The sequence below is a fragment of the Sturnus vulgaris genome, chromosome 32, assembly GCF_052056855.1.
Source record: "Sturnus vulgaris isolate bStuVul1 chromosome 32, bStuVul1.hap1, whole genome shotgun sequence".
Lineage (NCBI taxonomy): Eukaryota > Metazoa > Chordata > Aves > Passeriformes > Sturnidae > Sturnus > Sturnus vulgaris.
This window is the reverse complement of record NC_142274.1, coordinates 2,434,279-2,458,986: the sequence shown is the minus strand read 5'-3', so window position 1 is coordinate 2,458,986 and position 24,708 is coordinate 2,434,279.

The following is a 24,708-nucleotide window of genomic DNA, read 5'->3' as shown; positions in this document are numbered from 1 at the left end:
AAGCCAAGTGCAAAGAACAATTTAAAGTCCTGCTGACTACCTTCACTCTAGTCAAAGTTGCTGGCAGAGGACCCTGGATTCACTACTCCAGAATTAAGAAAGCTTCAGCTTCTGAACAACTGTAACAACAAAGACTGGTGGAAATCATCATTTTTCTTCTAGGTCTAATTTCTTTTATATAACATTTGATTGTGTAAGATATTGTTCTTGTTAGAGGTACATTATTATTAGATTTATGTTTACATTTATTATTATGTATGTATTTAGCACTAGGTATTTATTTAATGATAGGTATTTATTATTATTGGTCACTTATCTGTAATTAAATACTTGTTGTTAGTAATATTTAGAATAGAGATTCGACAAGGTAGAGGCCTTGTCGAGCCTCTAAAGGGGGGAAATGATGCCTTTAGTTTTAAGTTTTCCTATTCTCCTTGGATGTGCTTTTCTGATGTGCTAGGGTGATGAAGACAAAACAGTCCTATTCCAGTTAAGAACTCAAGGACAGTTTCTCCAGACTTCAGGCCCTAAGCACAAACAACATGGAAAGGTGGAGAGTGGGTTCATGCAAATGAACCAAAACCTATAAAAGTGTAAGATTTTGTGACCAAGCCCTCCTTTGCTTCCATCTTGGAGCCATCCAGGCAGGGGTCACACCTGTAGCACTCATCCTGCTAGGGTGTGGCTTTTGGAGGCCTTTTGTGGCCTCTCAATAAATACCCATTTGATTCCCCTGAACTCTGTGTGTAGCCTCTGTTCCAGCTCCTCAAGGCATCAGAGCAGAGCAGCATTTAGAAGCAGTTTCAGGATTTCTAGGCAGGAAGTGGAGCTGACAACCACCTGCATCTGTGCTGCTGTGCTGGGAGTCTCTTCCCTCCACCTCTGCTCACAGGCACTGCCCTGCAGAGACAGACAAGGGCTCAGGAAGCACCTGGGTCACACAGGGCACAGCAGGACACTTTATTTTACTTCAATGCACAGTGATCATGGCTCCTTACTGTCTCTGCTTAACACAAGCCCACTAGATACTGATGTAGCCATACTGTGACTAATGGCATCCCTTTATGGAAAATATTATCAAAAGTTAAAAAAAAAAAAAAAGAGGAAAAGTAGAACACACTAATTAGAATAGCAAAAATGACACATGGCACAAAGCAGTCTGGGCAGCCTGTAATGAGTTCCATTCTTAATGTCATGCAGACAGGCACTTTATTGTTTCTGGAAAGCAGTAATAAAATACACCCTTAAAAACTGGAATGGATATTTCTTACACGGTCTTTGAAATATTTCTCCATAACTGGAGAAAGAAACCTTCCTCATGAACTGCACCAGACCAGAGGGAAGCCAAGGCAGAGCCATGGTTTGTCAGGACTTGCTTGACCCCAATGAGCCCCGTGGTGCATTTGGTGCTGAGCCCTTGAAGCTCAGGGCCTAAGAGGAGATTGCACAAACCCTTCCAGGAGTCCAATTCAGAAGAACCTTTCAGCTGCTGCACATCCCTGTGCCTTGGGCTGGCCCAGACTTCTTCTGGGGGATGTGTTGTACCACAGCCCTGCCCTGGGAGAGAGATTCCTTTCTCCTTGTTTCCAGTCTGGGCCTCCCCAGCTCTCCTTGGCATTAATTGTTTCTTTCTCTGGATTTTCTCTACGATGTCAAAAGGATCCATCATCTCTGAAACTGCCTGTCAATCCCTCTCAGGGCTCTCCTCTGCTCTCCTCAGTCTCCAGCCCACTGAGCACAGAGCTCCTTTGACCACTATAAAGTGGTCATGTGCTTGAGGCCATGGGCACCTGGACATGAATGACAGTTCTTGTCTGTAGGAAGGAAAGCACAGAAGCCCAGGGTTTTGAAGGCAGATGAGAGGCAGTCACCAGACGCCAAGGCAAGCCAGACCTGTTTGTCTTAGTCTGGGAGCAAACCTTGCAGAGATGGAATTTGGGAGGCCAAATCCCAGTTCTGTCCATGGGTGTCAGGAGAAGAAGGACAGTTCTTTTCCATAGGAAGGAAAGTGGGGAGCCCCAGGGTATCAAAGGCAATGAGAGCTGGCCCTCAGGAAACCAAGGGAACCTACACAGTCCTGGCAGCTTTTGTCTGGGAGCTATCCTTGCATAGATAGGGAATTTTGGAGGCAGACTCCCAATTTTGGCCGTGGATGCCTGCACTTGAAAGATGATTCTTCCATGGGAAGAGAAGGTTCAGGGGGTGTCCCTGGGGCACGCGGGGCTTGGCACGGGCGTGAGCAGGGAACGGAAAAACGGACACGGGGACAAACGGCCCCAGGGCTTCAGTTGCAGCGGCAGCAGCGGCAGCAGCGGCAGCAGCAGCAAAACAAACAATTTTATCGACTCTCTGTTTCCCCTCTCCCTCTCCCGCTGTCCCGCACCCTCTCTCGCAGTCCCGCACCCTCGCTGTCTCTCCCTTTCCCGGTGTCCCCCTCCTCTCCCAGGCTCCCTCTCCCCGTTCCAGGCCGGGCCATGCCCCTGGCCCGCCCCCGGGCGGGGCTGCTCCGTCTCCGGCCCCGGCCCCGTCCCCGGCCCCGGGCGTCCCGCCTGGGTCTCGCCTTCGCCTGGCTCTGGGCGTGCTGCCGGTGGCGCTGCTGGGCGGGCATCAGTGCCTGGGGCTGGGGCGGCATCGCCGCCCTTTGGCTCCACCTGGCCCGAGCCCGGCCCCGGCCCCAACGTGGGATCCGGCCCCGGCCCCGAGCCCGGCCCCGGCCCCGGCTCCTCCCGGGGCCCGCGGAGGACACACGCGGCGCGGCCGCTCCCGCCGCCTGCGCTGCGGCTCCCCCGGCCCGAGCTCCGCCGCTCGGCAGCGCGGCCGCCGGCCCCGAGCCGCCGCTGTCCCGTTCCGCAGAGAGAACGCCTGGGGCTGCCCGGCCCGGGGCGGCTGAGGGGCGCTCGGGGGCCGTTCCTGGCCCCGGGCCGAGCGCTGACAGCCGCGTCTCGCCGGCAGGGAAGGCCCAGGTGGGCCTGAAGGAGCGGTACCGGGTGGGTTCGCTGCTGGGGCGCGGCGGCTTCGGCAGCGTCTGGGCGGCGACGCGGCTCTCGGACGGCGCCCCGGTGAGTGGCGGGGCCGGCGGCGGGCACAGGAGGAGAGGGCGCAGGAGGAGGAGGATGGGGCTCGGCAGAGCGGGCGGCGAGCTCAGCCCGCTGTTTGCTTTGGCTTGCAGGTGGCCATCAAAAGGGTGCCACGGAACCGCGTCCGGCACTGGGGCGAGCTGGTGAGTGAGCGGGACCAGCGGGAGAAGCCGGGACGTGCCGGGCGGGGATGAGCCGAGGGCCGGCAGAGTGGAAGCCGTCAGGACCCTCGAGGGAGAGCGGGCGTGAGGCCAGCAGGGCATCCCGGGCTGCATGAGGGCTTCCCGAGCCCTGGCACGGCATCAGCCCCGCTGACGGCATCGTGGTCTTCCCGCAGCCCGACGGCACCAGCGCACCCCTGGAGATCGTGCTGCTGGACAAGGTGTCCACCGGCTTCCCTGGTGTCATCCAGCTGCTGGAGTGGCTCGAGCTCCCCAACAACATCGTGATGGTGCTGGAGCGCCCGGAGCGGTGTCAGGACCTGCAGCATTTCATTCGGGCACGGGGGTTCCTGTCCGAGGAGGTGGCGCGGGAGCTGTTCCGCCAGGTGCTGGAGGCCGTGCGGCACTGCACCAGCTGCGGGGTCCTGCACAGGGACATCAAGCCACAGAATGTCCTGGTTGACCTGGCCACCGGGCAGGCAAAATTAATTGATTTTGGCTGTGGCACCTACCTGCAGGACACAGCCTACACTCACTTTGCAGGTAAGCCCACACAGCGGTGTGCTCCCGGTCCCAGCATCTCCTGGCCCAACATCTCCTGGCCCAGCCTGGGTGTGGCAGTGGGGATTCTCCCTTTTGCTGCCAGTCATGGCACTGAGCCTTCAGCCGAGTTTCTTTTGAGTTGGGGCAAGTGGAGGGCCAGCTTCCAGCCTTGCTGGCAGCCTTTGCCAGCCACTCTGCCCAGGACTGGGGCTGGGCCACCCAGCCCGACAGAAACACTTGTGGGTGGGGGTGGCAGAGATGGGGGGCCAGAACCTGTGCACCATCTGGTTTGGTGTGCAGATGAGAAAGGGCTTGGACTGCTGTGCTCACCTTGTTTGCCTTGACTTCATAATGTGTTTTGGGCCATGCAGACAGGGAGGATGAAAGCATGGATTTTCCCCAGCACTGAGTGGGTTTTACCTTGTCATGGTCAGGCCTTGCCAGGGCTTCAGCTGCCCTCTTCCAATACCAGTGGCTTCTTTTCCAACCCCATGTTTGTACACAAGTCCCAGGTGCTGCAGAGAGGACAGCAGGTCACACCATGTGCCACTGGGGCAGCCCCCACATGCCCAAGGATGGTGGGACCAGGCTCTGGGAGCAGCAGCATCCCCCTGATAAACGCCATCTGTATTCCATAGGAACCCTGTCCTACAGCCCCCCGGAATGGACCAAGTTTGGCTGGTACTATGGCAAGCCAGCTACCATCTGGTCCCTGGGCATCCTGCTGCACCAGATGGTCTGCGGGGAGCACCCTTTCAGGAGGGGCCAGAACATCAGCTGGGACCATCAGCTCTCACTGCCACAACGGCTCTCTCAAGGTGGATCCTCATCTCTGGGCACGGGGGAAATACCAGTGCTGGGAGACAGCAGCAGGCTCGTGAGCATCCTGCTCTGGCAGCTGCTGAGGGGCTGGCACATGTCCTGCTCTCCTCCAAAACAAAGAACTGATGGGAAGGTTTAGGCCCAGCTGTGAGCACATGCAGCATGGCCTGGGCATGGGAAGAGTGGGGCAAAGCGGCCTGGAGACTTCTCCAACTGACCAGCGGTTTGTGGTTTCTCTCCCCAGAGTGCCAAGGTCTGATCAGGAGGTGTTTATCCATGCTCCACACGGAAAGGCCCTCATTAGAAGATCTGTTCAGTGATCCTTGGATGCAGAATATTCATCTGCCATAGAAGAAGGGAGAGAGCCACAGGCAGGCTTTGATGCAGGGTCCTGGTAAGTTACAGTTCCACAGATGCCCTGGCAATCAGAAGCAAAGAACCCCAGACGTTTTTGTCCTGCCTGTGTCACTGCACGGGGGTCATCAGATGGGAACACTCAGCCCTTGTGCTGGAGCTGAGCTGCTCTGCCCAGCACTGGTGGCCCCCATCTGAGCTGGTTTGGCTTGTCCTGGTTCACTGGCAGCTGGGGCCCTGGGCAGAACACTGACAGCCTGGTCTCACCCCCAGGGAAGGAGAAGGAGCCCCTGGAGTAGCTGTACCAGGTGGGGCTGCTGCTGCTGCTGGGGACAGCAAGGAAGACATCAAGGATGACAACCTCTTCCTCCACCTGGCCACCGGCAAGCTGAAGATGATGGACTTGGATTCTGGCACCTTCTTCAAAGCCAGGCTCCACAGCGAATTTGCAGATGAGTCCAGACCCAGGGGGATGCTCCCAGATTTGGGCATTGCACAGCTTGGCCGGGAACCAAAGGTTCCCCCTTTGCTGGGGAGGATAAAACGGATTCTTCCGTCGGCTGCCAAGCTGCTTTTTGGCAGGGCTGGGGGGATGGGCTGGGCTGGGTACGAAATGGGAGTTGGCTCCTGGCCCTGCCAACAGCCCCCAGCACCCACCGTGCCCTGGGCTGGGGCAGGAACTGGGGCAGCCAGCCTGACACAAACAAAGCCCATGGCAGGAGCAGAGGTGGGACTCCAGAACTGTGCATGGCTGCTTTGCTTTGCAGGCAAGGAAGGGCTTGGGCTGCTCCACTGCCCTTGTTTGCTTTGAGATCACCATTACTTTTGGGGGCAGTGCAGGGGGAAAGGGAAAAACCATGGGCTTCCCTCACCCCTGAGTTATTTTTTCCCTGGCATGTAGTGGTTGGGCCTTCCTCCAGCCCCTGACAGAGATAAGATTTTTACCTTTTCTCGTGTCTCCCATTTTTGTCTGTAATCTATTTTCATTCATTTGTCATTTGTTTCTCTAAAGGAAGCGTTCTAGGTGGTGTCCAGTGTGGATCAGGAAGTGCTTGGGCCCAGCTGCAGCGTGGATGGGCCGTGTCCTTGGAGAAGGCTGAGGACATCGTTTGGGACCAGCTTTTCTTCGGGCAGCGATGGCGTGAGGCTGGTCCCCGTCTCCTTGGCAGGGTGAGATAAGAGCTTTTGGGAGATGGCAGCGAGCACAGGAGCATCCTGCTGTGGCAGCTGCTGAGGGGCTGGATGTGCCATGGCTGGCTGCAGGCTGGGCACAGTCCTGCCCTCCTGCTCTGTGCCCAAGGCAGCAATGATGGGCAGCTTTGGGCACCGCTCTGGGCATGGCCAGCACGGCCTGGGCACGGCGGGAGCTGGGACAAGGGGGACAGGAGCCTTCAGCTGACGGGCGGTTTCTGGTTTCTCTCCTTGCAGCCGGGCTCTGTGGATGCTGAGGCTGCTCTGGGCTCCGCCAGGGCTCAGCTGCAGCTCAGCACCGGGCCGGAATCAGCCAAAGGAGAAATGGTGTGACCTGCAGCAGCGATTTGCTTGAGCATTTCGGCAACGCAGCTCGAGTTTGCAAAGCGTTCACCTGCAGGGGAAAACATGACACCCCCCAAAAATTAAACTTGTTCCATACCTCCTGAAATGAAAGCAATCTGGGATGACTCCAAATGACATTTTTCAGCTTGCTCAAGCTGTAGCTCAGCCCTTCTCTGAACAGTTCTCTCCCCCACCTGCCTTTTACTTCACAGCTGTTCCCTCCTTTCCCCCAGTGAGTTCCCAGCCCATCGCAGTCTCCATCACACTGGTGCCTTGCTCGATGCCCCTCACCACGAGGGAGGCCGAGCCCCAGGCTTAGGGACACATCCTGTCACTGGCTGAAGAGCAGCAATGTCTCAGAGGCCTGATGAGATTTTAGTGTCATTCAGAGCTGCTCTCCAGCCCTCAGCTCTCCTCACTGCTGAGTTCCCACTCCCTTTTCCTCATCCTTCCAGCAGGATGAGCTCTGTGACTCCCCTTGAGCCTCCCCACTCCTCCCAGCCCACCCACCCAGCTCAGTTAGGCTTAAGCTGAAGCTTCTTTGTTTCCCCTGGCACTTCAGTCCAGTTCCCTCTGCAGGGAGCCCCAGCCCCAGAGCACAGCACACAACAGTGCGGTCTGGGCTGGACCAGCTCCCCTCCAGCCCTGGCTTGGCTGTTTGTGGCAGCTGAATGCTCCCTGTTTGCAGCTGTCACTGCAGGATGGCCCCAGGGCAGAGCCCAGCCAGGCTCCCACTGCATCCCCTGAAGCTTGGGGCACACGGTGGTCCCAGGACTGAGCTTCATGGGGAGCACCCAGAGCTGTGGCTTGCAGGCAGTGTTTGCAAGTGTTGTGTTCTCATCTGCTGCAGCCTGTGGGGAAAACAACGTGTGCTGCAGGTCAGCACTGCCCCTCTGGGCAGGGACAAGGCTGAAGGGCTTTCCCATTCCAGAGGAGCCAGCATTGAGCCTTGGTAGGGTCTGGCATGGCTGGAGCTGGGTCTGGTTCCCGTTTGGGACTCGCTGCCCACTCACCCCCATTGCCCTCCCTCACCCGTGGGCAGAAGGGTCTGTCTGTGCCAGGGGCTCTTGGATCTCTCTGTGTCCATGGTCAGAAGGGTCTGTCTGTGCCAGGGGCTCTTGGATGTCTCTGTATCCATGGACAGAAGGGTCTGTCTGTGCCAGGGGCTCTTGGATGTCTCTGTATCCATGGACAGGAGGGTTTATCTGTGCCAGGGTTTCCATAATGTCTTTGTACCCATGGGTATGGAATGAACACGGAGAGTGAAAGTGTCAGTCACGTTGCTTGCACACTCCTTCCTTTGTACACAAGACACATCCATGCACACCCCCCCATACAGATATATTAAAAGGATAGGGCTGGATAGAGATTTCCCACAGAGCTCTAACTTTGGCACAACTCACTTGTAAGGCAGTAGCCAGGAGATTTTTTTCCCAGCTCTGTGTGAGTAGGTGTCCAAGAGCTGAAGGGAGCAGCATTTAGAAGCAATTTCAGGATTTCTAGGCAGGAAGTGGAGCTGACCACCATGCATGAAACTCACTGTATTCACTGGAAGGTCCTCCTGGTTTTTTAGGAATATGGCACAATGGAGACACAAGATTTGGAAAAATTCCAGCTCTCTGTGGATTTGTTCCAAGGTGGGAGCAGCAGAAACACTTTGTGTCTGCTTTGATGACACAAGGTCCAAGGAGCTGCGGTGGCAGAGGGTGACCTGGGCTGGTGGCAGGTGTAGTCCCATTTCATGACATGCCAGAGTGGCACAGGACAAAGCTCCAAGCACCCACAGCCCCACTGATGAAGGCCTTGGGGTGCTGCACATTCTATAGGAAAAGATGCTGTCACACTATCCCTTGGTACTTAAAACTTTCATTTTCAATATTTTACGTCCACGTTTCAAAGTGCAAAATTTTTACACTCAAGACACAGTCATGTGTTGCGATGGGGGTGGCTGCAAAACTTTTGGGGTTGGAGTATTGAGGGTTTAAGTAGCAAAATCAAGGAGCAGGAACAACAGAGTTGGCCAGAAACTAAAGAACTTTAATGGAAAATAAAGCAGGGACAATGCCCAGAAACTGAATGCTGTACAGGGACAAACTCCGAGGACCCGAAAAAGGGGGCCATGACAATATATACCCTGGGGGGAGAACTTTGTGGATCTATGAGCATATAAGGGGAATGAATAACCAATAGGGGAACAGAATTTGAACCAATCAACAGAACAACACTAAGGACTGTGGGAAGAACAGTTAGGTTTTCCCCAAGTTAACAAATGTTTCCCAGGGCTTGAACTCAATGCCTGGTTCTTTCTTGGTGAAATCTGGCTGACTGTGTGTCCCAGCCAGGCTGACTCCCACACTTATATGCAAGAAGCACTGGAGAAATGCATGGGGATAAGAGTTCAGCAGGAGCCAGGTTCTTGTGCAGCAGAAAAGCTGTAAAATATGAAAGATTATAGCAACGACAATAAATCAATTATTTATGGCTTGTAAATATTCCAGTGAATCTCAGATACTTCTGGGCAAAAATAAACACAGGGCAAACTTTCCAAAGTACGGTTTCATAACAAAATTGCAGTTTGTCTGTTCCTGTTTGTGGGAGAAGATGAGGTTCCAAGCTGCCCAGCTCAAGAAGAAAAGGAGGATCTATACTTCCCTGTCATATTTTCCTACTGACACAGGAATTAAGACCAAGAATTTGGGTAAATGGAGGGGTAAAACCGGAGTATGGATGAGGGTTTACATCCTAAGACTTCATTTGCTAGAGGACAGTTTTGCTGTGCATGGATCTCCTTGCTAAACCTCTTTGTCTTCAAACTCCCTTCCTCAGAGGCAGAACTGAACAAGCTCCACATGTCAGAGTTTCAGTGAAAAGCTTTGTGATGAGTTCATTTTAATGGATCCATTACCAGTCTGTGGGGTTGCTGTCATGAGGAGCTCAGGTGGCTTCTTGTTGAGATCAAAATCAATGTGCCATTTGTCCCAGCTCCATCTGTCCTGTGACAGCACTGGCTCCACGGGAGCACACTGAGTGTTCTTGTGCCATTTCTAAGTGAAAACTGAACATCCTAAAGAAGCCAGGCCAAAATCACCAGACAGCAGTCACAAAAAAAAAATTAAAAAAAATTAGGCAGTTTGCTGGGTATTGATCTAACAGCAACCACCTTTCCAAAGTCCAGGCTACACTAAACAAGGCTCTTTCCTCTGTAAGCAGATTTTCAATTTGTTGTGTTTGATACATGTGCAGAAGAACAAAAAGCCACTTCCACTGTAGAAACATGAGCTGCAGCTATGCAATAAGTTGTGCTCAGTAGCTGACCTGCTGATGTGGTTTTTAGGGGGTTTGATACAGGAGATACTGCAATAAAATTTCAAAAGAAAGCTATAAAGTATCTAAAATATGCAATATTATATTATTTTCCACCTCAAATATTGCCAGCACATAGCTTAAGGAAGAAGGCATTTACCAACCATCATAGAAGAAAAAAATTAAAATCAAAAAAGGACTATTAATGATATTACAACCACATCCACCAGTCATTTTCCAGCTTTGCAGGATTTCAATTCAAAGTCAATCTAAACAAGGCAGCATATGTCTAGCAAGAAAGAAATCACAGTTCATGTCTGCTCCTAAACCCAAGCTTTACTCAATCAAAGATGGATGGTATTATTTTCCAGCTCTCAACAGATGTGTCGTAATTTCCAAATAAACAAAATACCATACATAGAAATATTTCATAGATAAGTAAGATTGATAGAAAAATATTTTAACAAGACAGATCAAGACATATGAATGCACTTGGCTGTATAACTTTGTATAGAAATGGATGGGGAAGTGAGAGGTGATTTTTTTCCACAGATGGAAAACAATCTTTTTGCCAGAAGAATCAGCTTCCTTCTTCAATGACCACCAGGGTGCCCAAGACTCCACCAAGAAGGCCCTGTGATCCAATGGCCTGTGCATCCAGCACTTCAACAAAGTCATGCCTGCCTCTTAATACTACAGTGCTGTTCAAGAGGTTTATTCCCAATTGTTGGTGACACGATGAACAAATTGAAGCCAGTTACTCTAAAATGCCTGCACAAGCACCACCACAAATGACAGCCAAAAGAAGGATGAAGCCAAGGTGTCCCACAGCCATGGCCCAAGCAGCCAGAGATCCTCCTTCAACCCTGGCTGCATTGCAGCCCCACTGAGCACCAAGAAGCAAAGTGCCCTACTGAAAGCAAGCAAACTTAACCCTCAGCCAGGACACAAATTTAGAGGGCAAAAAATTAAAAAACCCCACATCATCAGCCATGCTTCCCAGTGAGAAGGGTTGGAGCTCTCTGCCCCTCAACACTTTCTCAGCAGGTTCACAAAGATAACTGGGATTTAAGCTGTGCCCCCCGAATGAACATGTTTCCTTTCTACAAGCAGGAGCCCACCTTCAGTCCTGATTGGGAACCAGGGCCAGCACCTCTGGGGACAGAGGGTCCTGTTCTGGGTGGTGGTGGCAGAGCAATAAGCTGCTAAGGCAGCTGTGACAGGGACAAAGGACACTGGCTTGGGGATGGCCGGTGACAGGTACCAGGTGTCTCCAGCTGATGGCTTTGACTGCTCTTCTTAGACTGCAGGGGCGTTCCTGTGGAGAGAGGAGTGGCTGAGGCCCCGGCTGCCGCTGGCACACAGGGACCCTCCTGCTCTGCAGGGCCCAGGGCTGGCAAGGCTCCCCAGCACGGCTGGAGCTGCTGGCACACCTTGGCCCAGCTGCACAGCTGCCCCTCAAGGCCCCGGCCAGCAGGGGATGGCTCTGGGCAGGGTCCCTGGCCAGGAGCGGGCCCCAGAGCGCGTCTGCCTTCCAAGGGCAATCTGGTCCCTGCTCTTTCTCCTCCCCACCTTGCTTTGCCTCTGCCCGCTGCTCCTGGGGCTGCTCTTGGCCACACAGCCTCAGTGGGAGCCAGCACTGGCTGCAGCCCCAGCGGGCCCCCCAGGACAAGGCCCAGCAATTAAAAGGCCAATTAAAGACTGGGCAGCAGCAGAACCCTCAGCACCATTATGTGGACAACCACTGTCCATCCCCAACTCCACAGGAACCTCACTGGGAATGTTTCCTTTCTACAAGCAGCCATCAAATGAAGCTGTTTGAGGGGAGAGCAACAGAACACTCACTGGTTTCTCTTCCAGCAATATCAGTGTGTGATAAAGCAAAAGAAGAGGACTGACGACCAAACAAGCAAGCCTACCAATACCCCTAGCAAGAAGCATCTTCCCAGAGAGAAACGCTTTCCAGTGCCCTTCTGGGAATCAGGAACACGTGTTGATGTCCCGGCTGCATCTGTGGGAGCAATGTGGAGCATGAGCCCGTGCTGTGCTCCACTGCTGAGCAGACAAATAGCTGGATATGGCCAGGACGTTCTCTGTTTCCCCCAGAGCTGGTACCTGCAGGCACCTTGGCACCCCTTGGCACAGGCTGTGCCACCCAGCAAAGCCCAGAAGGCCGGGAGGAGAGCCCGGGGCCAGTGCAGCTGCTTGGGCAGTCACTCCTTCCAGGGACCTGGGCCCGACCCATCCCTGAGCAGCCACTGCCAGCCCCGAGGCTCCCTGCCCCGGGACAGCTCCCCCAGCCCAAGGGGACAGAGTCAGGCCCTGTCAGGACCCAGTGCAGCCCCTGCCCAGTCGGGAGCCAGGGCTGGCTGTGGCCCTGGGCTCGCAGCAGGGCTCCCGCTCGGGGCTGCTCCTGTGCCTTGGGCCTCTGGGCACTCAGGGCAGCTCCAGGAGCAGCTGCAGCGGGAGGGACCTTGGTGCATGAGTCCCGTTTCCCAGGAGCTGGGAACGAGCTCCAGAGGCCTCAAAGCTGAGGCGCCTCCAGCTTTGGCTGCTGCAGGGCCGAGCAAGGGCAGGCCCTGGGGGAAGAGCTGCTGCCACACAGCCCTGCCCAGGGCTGAGCCTGGCACAGCAATGACCTCCTGTGCCTGTGCCCGTGCCTGGCATCACTTCCCCACCTGCAACAGAGGCTGGCACCGGCCCACTGCTGCCTCCGAAAAGTGGCTCCTTCTGCACAGACTTTTGGTCCTTCACTTGAGAAAGAAAAAGGGACAGCTGGATCAGATGGAACTATTCCCCAGTGGAGAGGTAGCATCTCCAGGAGGCAACGCTTGGCAAAGTCATGGATAAGGTTCAAAAAACGACTGGGCTTGTGAGCCAGAGCCAGGGCCCTCACTGTCAAACAGCTGCCAGGCCTGAGCCTCAGGAGCAGTGAGGGGATTGCACAGGGCGAGGGCACACACGTGCACGGCTCTGTCCTGGCACCTGCAGCGATGCCCCCTGGCCGAGCTTTGGGCTCTGAGCTGGCAGCTCCCCCAGGGTGAAAGGCCTTGACCTACCCTCACCATCTCCCAGAGGCTCATCCCTGAACGTGGGTTGGGAAGCCAGATCACCTTCCCCAACAGGGTCATCTGCAAAGAAAGGCAGAGCACAACAGCTCCCAGCACTGCAGGAGATCCTCAGGCTGCCTGGGGCCGGCAAAGGAGCCATGCAAGGATCAGCCCTGGGGCACAGTCCTGGGCCCTTCCCTTCCTTTCCCTCTCTCATCTTCTCTGTGGCTGCACAGAGCACACGGAAGGAGACACTGGCATTGCACACGGGAAGAGCATTGACAGCTAAATGCTCCTTCCTCCCACTGACAGTGATCCTGTGGGATCATTCAGGGCTCCAGAAAGAAGCAGAGCAAGGATTCCAGAATTCAACAACCCTCAGACACTTAAGGAGAGTGGCACATGAGGGAGCTGTTGCCACCTTGACACTGCTTATTCTGCCAGGAAAAGGACATGAGAACTTTCCTTGAGCATCTGGGAATGTCTTCAAACCACCATGCCCCAGCAATTCCAAACAATCCATGTCCTGATCCCAATCTAGAAGGGAGCACAGATCAGAATCATTTCCATGGTTTGCTGAGATCCCCTTCTGCCTTAGGGACCTGGGCACTGCAAGGGAGCTGGGTAAGGCTGTGTGAGCCAGATGTGAATGGACATGGCCAAAGCTGCAAAGGGGCCTGGGGAGCTCTGGGCTGGCTCCTGGTCACGGTGCCCACTCTTTGCAGATGCTCTACAACAGCCTTGGGTGGTGGCTGGACCAGGCCAGGGCCCATTGGGGTCTCTCACTCCCACAGTGGAAAGTCTTGCTAAAGCACTGGAGAGAACTGCAGCATGCAGTGTCACAGCCACACCTCCCAACCTTCCTCCTGTCCTCTCTCCCTCTCTCCCTACTACTGTGGGAAACCTCTTAGCTCTCTCTCTCCATCCCTCTTTCTCCTGGAACAGCTCCCCCAGCCCAAGGGGACAGAGTCAGGCCCTGTCAGGACACACTGGAGCCCTGCTCTCCCCCTCTGCCCTTTCCCCACCATGGTCACCCCTTGCAGCCCCTCCCAGGTTTCGGGTGGTGTCTCCCACGGAGGGACCCCAGCAGGGCTGCTCAGTACCCGAGTGCCCTGAGCCTGCTCGGGATAATTCCTCTGGGCTGTGCCCGTCTTGTCCGGGCTGTGCCCGCACTGCCAAGCAGCAGAGATGGCAGCTCAAGGCTCAGCAGGGCTCAGGCCCAGAGGCACAGCAATTACGTCCTGTGCCTGTGCCTGGCATCGCCTCCCTTCCTGCAGCAGAGGCTGGCACAGAACCACTGCTTCCTCCAGGAAACTCAGCCTTCAGCACAGTCTTTCCTTTCATCTCTGGAAGAAGGGACAAGTAGAGCAGATGGAACCATTCCCCATTGGAAAGGTGCCATCTTCAGAAGCCAATACTGGTCAAAGTCATGGACAAGGATCAGGACATCATATAAACTTTTGGGATTGGCCAGAGCCCTTCCTTCTCCAAACAAAAAGGTGCCCTTTCTGATCTCAGGAAATTTGAGGGGATCTCAGGGTGTGCATGGCCCGTGGGGCACTTTGGGCTCTGTGATAGGTTGACTTAGGAAGTAGAAACTCAGAAAAGGTTCTTTCTAAGAGAATTTCCTCTGTGGGGTTGGGATACCTGCAACAGCCAATTAGAGAAAGTTAGTTTGCTCCGTGCACACACATTTTGAAGGAGGTAATCCAGAACTGAGGCTCTTTGTCTTTCCGGCAGCTGAGCAGGTAACACCAACCCGAGCTTCCCCCTCCCCTATGCGGGGGTGGGGGGAGGCTCAGGGGGCCGCTTGGGCCCCGTTTGCCAACGAGGGGGACCCGATGGCCGGGGGGAGAAAAAGTTGTGTGATGAGACCTTCACGGCTTCCTCCTCCACGGGCCTGCGGCTCTGGCGTGGGGGGAGGCTGACTCTTGCTGCTGCCGGACGGGCCGGGCCTGCCCGGGTGGCCATGAGCAGTGTGGGGCTGCAGCCCAGCCCCAGAAAGGCTGATTAACACCTCAGCTGCCCCCCCAGCACGGCCTGAGCCTGGCCCAACTCTTGTAGTTGTGTTAAACTTTAGTGTTCAGATAAGATTTGCAAAGCCTCCAGCCTTGCCTTTGAATATGAAAGGGAATAAGAAGATTTCTGAAGTCAGTGATGTAAGAGCTAAGTTTTTAAGATGGAAGGAGAATGAGAAGATGCTGAAATGGCTGAAAATCTTTTTGTGAAATTGTAGGGATGAACTGATGTACTGAATATTCCTATAAACCATGGAAAGAGACATGGGGGGGTGGAAATGTTCCATTTAATAGATGATTTGACTAAAAAGCACCTGTGTTGAGAATTTCTGTCCTGAGAAAAGAAGGGGATTTTGGTTTTCTGAAGATGAAGCCTGAACAGAGAGAAAGGAGACAAAGAGAATCTTTGCTGTCGAACATTTCATTCTTAAAATTAATACCCCATGAGACAGACATGGCCCACATCTACAACTTTGGGACGGCTGTAGAGTTGGGAGGAGCGTCACGGTTGCAGGTTCCCGGGCAGATGCAAATCGGGAAAAATAAAACCACAAGAGAACTGTCTTTTTCCTTCTTGTGGGAAAAATCCCTACAACTTCAACAAGAAGAGGCTTCTCTCTCCAGAAGTGAACTGAGAAAGACTAAATTGGGCACTGACCGAAGTATTTGTTATATGTTTGTTTTGTTGTTATGAAGATTGGGAGAGGGAGGGAAGGAGTGATCTGAAAAATCTCATTCTGAAATTTTTTTTTTCCTCTCTTTTTGTTTGTGTAGTTAATAAATTTTCTTTAATACTCTCTCAAGTTTTAGGCCTGCCTTGCTCTTTTGCTCCTGGTTCTGTCTCACAACAGAAAAAATTAATTTATTTAAATTGGCAACTCAAACCGAAGACATAACAGTAAAAAGAAAAACTAAAGAGGACAAAAAAAATTTTCTCATTGTCTTTGTAAATAGAATATAATCACTTTGAATACTTCTGAAATCTTTCTAATTAACCACAAAATATTTGAAAACTTATATCAAATTATTTCCCAAGGCTTGGCTTTTTAAGGTGTTCTGTATGTTAATGAGCCCTGGAGCACTGAATTCCTGAACTGAAGAGCTGAACTGAACAAGCCTCTGGAGCAGTAAAATTCAGCAGCAGCCTCCAAGTTGCTGAGGATGGCAGCAGCCTCCACTGAGGCTATCCCTGCCCAGAGACCATGGGGGAATGGGCAGACAAGGAGAGCGTCCCTGGGACTGGGGAAGCAGAACTCAGAGGCACCAGCAGGTCCAGGTGGAAATGGAATGTAGAATGTGGCTGTGAAAGCCCTGCCTGGGCTGTGCCAAGCAGGACAGACAAGCCCTGACTCCCATCCCCCAAATAATGCTCACAGCGAGACATTTAAAAGGAATTAAAATTATTTGTGTTCACTGAGTTGGATGTACTGGAGCAAAACCAACAAGAGATTCTCAGGAGCTCAAAACAACAAAACAGACTTTACTGACAACTTTAGAAAATCTGAGAAATTTTGGCAAAAGGTTTAATACGACATTTAATCAACAAAAAAGGCTTCTCAAAGCATTAACTTGGCCCATTGTACTTCTCTAAGCCTGCTCAATTTTAAGTTAATCAAAATTTGCGAGAGGACAGAAATAGAAGAAGACACAGAGGAAGGGAAGGACATATATGATACAGAGAAGCACACAAATAGCTACCAACTCCTGGATTCCAGTGGCATTTCAGACAGAAATTCCAAGAGGAGGTAGAGTCAAGATGTGTGCTTGCTGTGTGTTCAGCCTTAAATACCCCTTGGTCTTCCTGGGACCTTCCCCCAGGTGGGACTTTCAGTCATTTGGTCATGCAGGAGCTGGGCTGGGGCTATAGAAGTGGATGTGGAGCATTGCCTTTGGTGTGCCAGGGACTGGCAGACACTGCCGGGCTGGGATAGAGGCTCAGGGGGGATTGGGGTTACAGGGCAGTGCAGTGCTGGGGTTACAGGGCAGGGCAAGGCTGCACCTGCCCCTATCTCCCACACCTATGAAATATTTTGAGCCAAAAATCTCCTCAAGTCTCTCACAACAGGAATGTTGGAGGTAGAATCCCAATTCTGGCCATGGGCACCTGGCTGAGAAAGACAGGTTTTTTTGTAGGAAAGCACAGAGCTTCAGTGTTTGGAAGGCAGGTGAGAGCCTCACTAGGCTATGACCAGCCAGACTTGCCAGTAATGGCAGATTCTGTCTGGGAGCAGTCTTTGGGTATGGAGAATTTTGGAGGTGGAATCCCAATCTTGTCCATGGGTGCCTGTGAAAGCAGGGCAGTTCTTTCCCATAGGAAGGAAATCACGGAGCCTTCCTTACTAAGTGGGGACAGAAGAGAGGTGACCCTTGTGAAACCACTGCCAGACATTCTTGTCCTGGCAATATTCCTTTGGGAGTAATCCCTGGATATAAGGAAATTTGATGGTGAAATCCCAATTCTAGCCATGGATGCCTGGAGGAGAAAGGCAGTTCTTTTCCATAGGAAGGAAAGCAGGGAGCCCCAGTGTTTCAGTAGCAGATGAGAAGAGACCCTCAACATGCCAAGGTCAGCTGGACCAGTCAGGTGGCTCCCTGGAGGCCAAACCAGCCAGACTTGTTCTGTGTTCCCTTGGTTTTATGGGGCCCTACAGTGTCACAATGGCTCCTTGATTACAAGAAGACCTTCAGTGTCACCATGGACCTTTGGACCATGGGGCTTTGTGGTGTCACAATGCTCTCCTTTGGCTCCACAGTGTCCCAATGGACCACTGATGACATGAGGCCCCCAATGTCACAACGGACCTTTGGTTCCATGTAGCCCTGCAGTGTCACAAAGACCTCTTGGTTTCACGAGACCCAACAGTATCACAATGTTTCTCTTGCTTCTGTGGGGACTATCAGGGTCACAATGGTCTCTCCATGGTTCCATGAGGTCTCACAGTGTCACAGTGCTTTGCTTATTCCATGGGGCTTCCTAGTGTCACAATGGACTCCATGATTCCATGGGGCCCCTCAGTGTCACAATGGTCTCCTTGGTTCCAGGAGGCTGTGAAGTGTCTGAATGGGCTCTCCATGGTTCTATGAGGCCTTGCAATGTCACAATGGACCTTTGGCTCCAAGGGGTCTCACAGTGTTACAGTGTCACCCTTTGCTTCCATGACACCCCGAAGTGTCATAATGCTCTCCAGGGTTCCAGGAGGCCCCGCCGTGTCACAATGGACCCTTGGTTTGATGGGATCTCAATGTCACAATGATCCAAACATTCCATCACAAAGGTCCACATCACAAAGGTCCCCTTGGCTCCATGTGGCCCAGCAATGTCACAGTGGTCTCCATGATTCCATGAGACCCTACAGTGTCACAATGGTCCCTTGGTTCCATGAGGCCCAGCAATACCACAGTGGTCTCCATGATTCCATGAAGCCTTACAATGTCACAATGTCCCCTTGTTTCCATGGTCCCTGTGCTGGTGCATTCCCCCCTGCCCTTCTCAGCCCACCCTGCCAGCTGAGAAATGCTCGCTGGGGCTCGCCCTTGGCCAACAGCCCCTGGGCTCAGCTCCTCTGGAGCTCAGCACAAACACTGTCTGCTCCCAGGCACTTGCTGCTGCCCAACGAGCTCCTGGTTCCTTTAGGAGCAGCCCTGGAACTGCTTTTGTTCCCTCAGGCACAACATCCCTGTTCTCACCCTTCCAAAGAAAGCTGCGGATGCCAAGTGCAGCCAGGATGAAACATTGCTGTGCTCAAAGCCCCTCCCTTGGGGCCCTGCAAACAGCACTCCACAAGGAGCCCCTTGGAGCTCTCCTGGGCCAGCACCTCCCTCTGAGCGGGGCCTCTCCGAGCCGGGAACTCTCCTGTTTGCTGCACTCGGGGCATCCCCGAACAACCACGGAGCCTGGGCCAATCCCCCACTCCTCAAGGCTCAGCCCTTCACCAGTGGGGAGATCCCAAAGCATTCGGAGGGAGCATTTCCCTGCCCTCCAGGGGAATTCCTCACAGCTCCCTGCCACTGACTCTCTCTGTCTGTGTGCACACACGAGTGCCTGTGCCCTGGCAAATGTGGCAGAAATGCTGCTCTCTGAGGGTTTGAGTGCCTTGGGTATCTGAGTCAGTCAGGCTGTCAGTAAGGTTAAGTCATGAGGTACGAGCTAAGTTAAATGCTGCTAAGGGTTGTTCTTTTGCTAAGTTGTTACTTTTAACTGTAGTTGCTTTTAAGGCCTTAAAAGTGTTCTGAGTGTGGGAAGAGGTTTGACAGCAGCTCCCATCTCCTCCTGCGCCGGCAGATTCACACAGAGGAGAGGCCCTACGAGTGTGAGAATGTGGGATGAGCTTCAGCCAGAGCTCCAATCTGAACTGTCACCAGAGGATCCACACAAGGGAACAGCCCTACGAGTGTCCCCAGTGTGGGAAGAGCTTCATCCAGAGCTCTCACTTGACCAAACACCAACAGGGGCCCTGCGAGTGCTTCAAGTGTGGGAAGAGCTTCGTGCACTGCCCCAAGTTCATCCTCCATCACAGGATCCATGCTGGGCAGAGCCCTGGTGACCCACATTCTCAGTGATCCAGGTTGGGAAGACACCTGGCTGGTGCTCTCCATGTCCTCCTGGCTCCCCACAGGCACCTGGATGAATGCAGGGGCAGGAACATCCATCAGGACTCTGATCGATGTTGGAAATTAATTGAGAGGAGATGATTTTTTGACTTTACAGCCCAAAAAATCTCATCTACTCTGTGCAGTATTTTTATCTGCTGGCGTCAAGGAACGCTGGATGATCTTGGAGATCTTTTCCTACCTGAATAATTTCCATGTTTATCCCATTATAACACTCTGAATTGGGATAAAAATATTAAAATTAAGCAAAGACATCTTAAGCTGAATCATTTTACTGGTATTTGAGGATGAATGTGGGGTTCAGGGGAATATTCAGGAGAATTGATGTGCTCTGGGACCATCCAAGTCAAGGGACATGGCCATGATCTCATAGTTGTTCCAGCAGAACGTGTCCATCTGAGCCTGCCTGTTCTCCAGGAATTCCAGTTGTCTGTTCCTGGCCCGGGTCTCCCCATCCGGGGTGTGTCCCCTGAAGTGTCCAAATCCCTGCTGAAGTGCCCGAGCTGCTCTGGGCTGTGGATGTTCCTGTCCCCGAACCTCTCCTGGTCAGTGCCATGGAGGGCTGGGAGGGGTTTTAGGGACTCCTGGGGGAACTGAGTGAGGCTTCTGTGGCTCTTGGGGACATTTGTAGTGCTGGGAGGAGCTTTGGGGGCCTTCTGGGGGGGTTGTGAGTTCTGGAGTCCTTGAAGAGCTGCGTGGCTTGTGAGAGAATTTGGGTGGATCTTGGGGAAGATCAGAAGGGGTTTTTTTGTTTTTTGGGGTATTTATGTTGCAGGGAGCGGCTGCGGATTCGTTGTGAACAGAAGCTATGGGGTGATTTGGGGGATCCAGGAGTGGCTGTGGGGTTGGGAGGGGATTTTAGGGCAGTTGTGACCCCCACTCAGCACCCCAAAACTGGCAATCGAGCCTGCCCCAAAGGTGCTGCCAGGGTTTAGGGTCTCCATGTTGGGGTTCATCCTCCTGGTGCTGTGGAAGAAGGTGAAGAGGGGTCCCCAGGGGCTGTGTCTGTCCCCCCCAGAGCATGTGTGACCCCCCCATCCCGGTGTCATCCCCTTTTCCCTCCTCACAGGGCTCCTGCCCCAGCTCCTGCTGCCCCAGGAGGGAATTTAGGGAGGGGGCAGAGGGGGCTGACCCCAGCCCAGCCCCTTTGTTCAGCACCAAGCTGGGCTTGGGGCCGCAGGAGGAAGAGGCTGAGGGGAGGCAGATCCTGCAGGTGGGACAGTGCTTGGGCTCAGAGCAAGGTCCTGCCCTGCACACCTGGCTCAGGTGTGACCCTGCCCCGGGAAGGGAGCAAGACATTCCCATCCCCACGGATCAGGGCTGGGAGCAGCACTTGGAGCACAGACATGGAAGTACTGGGAGTGACTGGGACCACACTGAGGGCTACTGGGAACAACTGGGAATGACAGCTGTGTGCTGAAGGTAACTGGTATATACTGGGAATGAGTGAGATCATCCTGGGGGCAGCTGGAACCATACTGGGGACTCTGGGATGAGTGGGAATGAGCATGCTGTGGGCAACTGGGATATACTGGGAGTGTCTGGAAGAATACTGGAGGGGACAACACTGGGTACAACTGGGATCATGTTGGGGGCCACTGGGAGCAGCTGGGAGTGAGTGTGTCTCTACTGGGGGCCACTGAGATCATACTGGCCATAACTGGGACTACACTAGGGGCAGCTGGGTGCAACTGGGATGACACTGAGGGGGACTGGGACCATACTGGGAGTGACGGGGAGCATGCTAAGGGCAGTTTGGACCATGTTGGGGGCAACTGGGATATAGTGGGAGCAATTGGAGCTGCACTGAGGGTGACTTGGAGTGGCTGTGGGCAACTGGAATCATGCTGGAGGCAACTGGGAGGAAGTGGGAGTGACTGGGAGCATGCTGGGGTCAACTGGGACGTAGTGAGAGAGACTGGAAGTCACTGGGATCATACTGGGAGTGAGTGGAACCATGGCAATGGCCTGGGCTGGGTGAAGTGGGGCCTCAGGGTGTGCAGGGAATGCTGAGACCCTGCAGGGCCTTGTGGAACCAAGGGGCCATTGTGCCACTGTGGAACCAAGGAGAGCCTTGTGAGGGCCTGGGGCCCAATGGAATCAAGGGGCCATTGTTCCATTGCAAGGACTCTTGGAACTAAGGGAACAATTGTGACACTGTGGTGCCCCATGGAACCAAGGGTCCCTCGTGACACTGCAGGATCTTGTGTAACCAGGACTCCCTTGTGACACTGCAGCACCAAGGAATTCATGGTGGCACTCGGAGGCCTCATGGAGCCATGAGGCCACAGTGACACTGCAGGGCCTTGTGGGACCATGCAGAGCATTGTGACAGAGCAGGACCTCATGTAATGATGGGGCAATTGTGACACTCCAGGGTCCCATGGAACCAAGGGGCCAGTGCTGTTCCTCAGGGACTCATGAAATGAAGGAAACATGTTTGACACCATGGTGTGCCTTGGGACCAAGAGGCCATTGTGACACTGTGGAACCAAGGACAGCATTGCTGCACTGCGAGACCTCATGGAACCAAGGATCCATTGTGACACTGCAGGGCACTGGGGGACCAAAGTGCCATTGTGACACTGTGGGGCCCAAGGATCCAAGAGACTTTGTGACACCAAGGGGTCCCATGTAACCAAAGGGACATTGTGACACTGGAACTCCTCATGGAATCATGGAGACCATTGTGACACTCCAGGACCTCACGGAACTGTAATGGTACCAAGTTAGCTGAGAGTCTTGATCTCTTGGAGGGTAGGAGGGCTCTGCACAAGGACCTGAATAGACTGGATCCAGGGCCTAAATCCAACAAGATAAGGTTTAACAAGACCAAGTGCTGGGTCACTTATGAACTTTGGCCACAACAAGACCTGCAGTGCTACAGGCTGGGGACAGAGTGGCTGGACAGCTAGACAGAAAGGGACCTGGGGAAACTGATGGACAGCAGGCTGGACATGAGCCAGCAGTGTGCCCAGGTGGCCAAGAAGGCCAATGGTTCCGGGCCTGGATCAGGAATGGTGTGGCCAGCAGAAGCAGGGCAGTGATTCTTCCCCTGTGCTCAGCACTGGTTGGGCAGCACCTCCAGTGCTGTGTCCACTACTGGGCCCCCAATTTAGGAAGGACATGTAGGGGCTGGAGCGTGTCCAGAGAAGGACAACAAGGCTGGTGAGAGGTCTAGAACACAAGTCCTGTGAGGAGCAGCTGAGGGAGTTGGGGTTGTTTATCCTGGAGAAGAGGAGGCTCAGGGAGATGAGGTAGTATCAGGGCACAGGATAGACGTGATGATCTCCAGGGCATTATCCAGCTTGGCTGATTCTGTGATTCTCTGAAACCACCCCTGGAGAACTTGCAGGATGAGCCCTGGGCTTCCTCTTCACAAGGTCCAGCAGCCCAGGTCCCTCAGCTTCTCCACACAGCCCCAAAGCCCATCCTGTCAGTCCTGCAGAGCCTCTGCAGCCCCTCCTCAATGCCCACAACAGGGAGCCCCACACCCAGACACAGCAGCCCAGATGTGCCCCCCTGGCCTGTGGTGCCTCTGGCAAGGGAGCAGCACGAGACACTGCAGGACCCTGCAGACAATTCCTGAAGCACTTGGAGGATGATCCTGCTCCCCAAGGGATCTTCCCATGGTGCCAACTGAGGACAAACAGGGATGGGCTGTTTGCAGGGGAGAGAACGAGGGTGGGCAATTGGGAGAAATCAGAAGCAGGAAAGTGGAAAGAAAGCAAAGGTGAAGCAAAGGAAATGCTCAGGGCAGTTTCGGGGTGGCTGCCAGGCAGCCCTGGCTCTGAGCAACAACATCTGCATTAGGACAGGAAACTCACAGCTGATGGGAACAAACTTTCTGCCTGACTTCAGAGGCCACAACAAACCTGAGTGGTTTCCCTGCCGTCCCCCAGCCCTTGCTGGCCCCAGGGGCTGATGGCATTTGTGCTCACTCAGCTCCATGTCCCCACAGCAGCACCATGGGGGTGCTGACCCTGCTGTGTGCAATGCAAACAGGGGCTCCTGAGCCAGTGCTGCCGTGTGTGTGCCTGCAAGGATGCGGCTCCTGTGTGAGCTGGGGGAGAGGCCAGGGCTGCAGAGGGGGGATGTTGTTGGCAGGTGCATCTGGGACGCTGCCCTGGGGTGTCCAGTGCAGTGGGGATGGATCAGCCCCCTGCTCTGCTGCTCCTTGCCAGGGTGTCCCCCTTGCAGGGACCTTGCAGAGCACCAGCCATGCTGTTTGCCCCCAGCCTGCCCACGGCCAGCCTGGGACTGCTCCTGGGGCTTTTCTGTGTTCAGCATTGGGCTGGCCAAGTGTTGTGGAGAGAGCCTGGCCAAGGAGCCTGGAGCCCCCAGGCCCTGCCCTGAGGCGTCAGCGCTGCCCCAGCAGTGCCCATGGCCTGTCCCTGCTGCAGCCCCGGCACTGCCACCCCCAGGGCTGTGCCTGGCCCCGAGAGCACTCAGGCCCTGCAGCAACACGAGGGCCAGGAGGGCAGCGGGGCAGGGGCATGGGAGCAGCACTGGCAACACCAAGTGCTGCTGCTGCTGCTGGGCACAGCTGCTGTGCCAGCACTGAGATCTGCCCCAGCTCTGCACACAGACATTGCTGCTGCAGCTCCAGAGAAGGGAACAAAAAGGGCATCTCTGGATAAAACTTTGCTGTAAGATTCTTTAGTTCATTTAATGCCATAGAGGGTACAGCTCCTCATTGACACTGTCTGTGGGTCACAGTAAAGGTGGAAAAATTTAAAATGAAATATGGCACAAGCAATGGCATTTCTTTGTGGAATATATTGAAAAACTAAAACAAAGAAAAAGAAAGAACAAAACAACAACTAAACCAACAAGAATAATCAAATATGACTTCGATTTCAAGTGATTGCATAAATTGGCCAGCAGTTTAATGTTCCTGAAAACATCCAGTCATCAGTGTCCACACTGCAGCCTTGAGCTCCTGGTTCCTGAGGCTGTAGATGAGAGGGTTCAGGGCTGGAGGAACCACTGAGTACAGAACTGACAGGGACAAATCCAGGGACGGGGAGGAGATGGAGGGGGGCTTCAGGTTCGCAAACACTGCAGTGCTGAGGAACAGGGAGAGCACAGCCAGGTGAGGGAGGCAGGTGGAAAAGGCTTTGTGCCGTCCCTGCTCAGAGGGGATCCTCAGCACAGCCCTGAAGATATGCACATAGGAGAAAACAATGAACACAAAACACCCGAGTACTATACAGACACTAACTACAAGAAG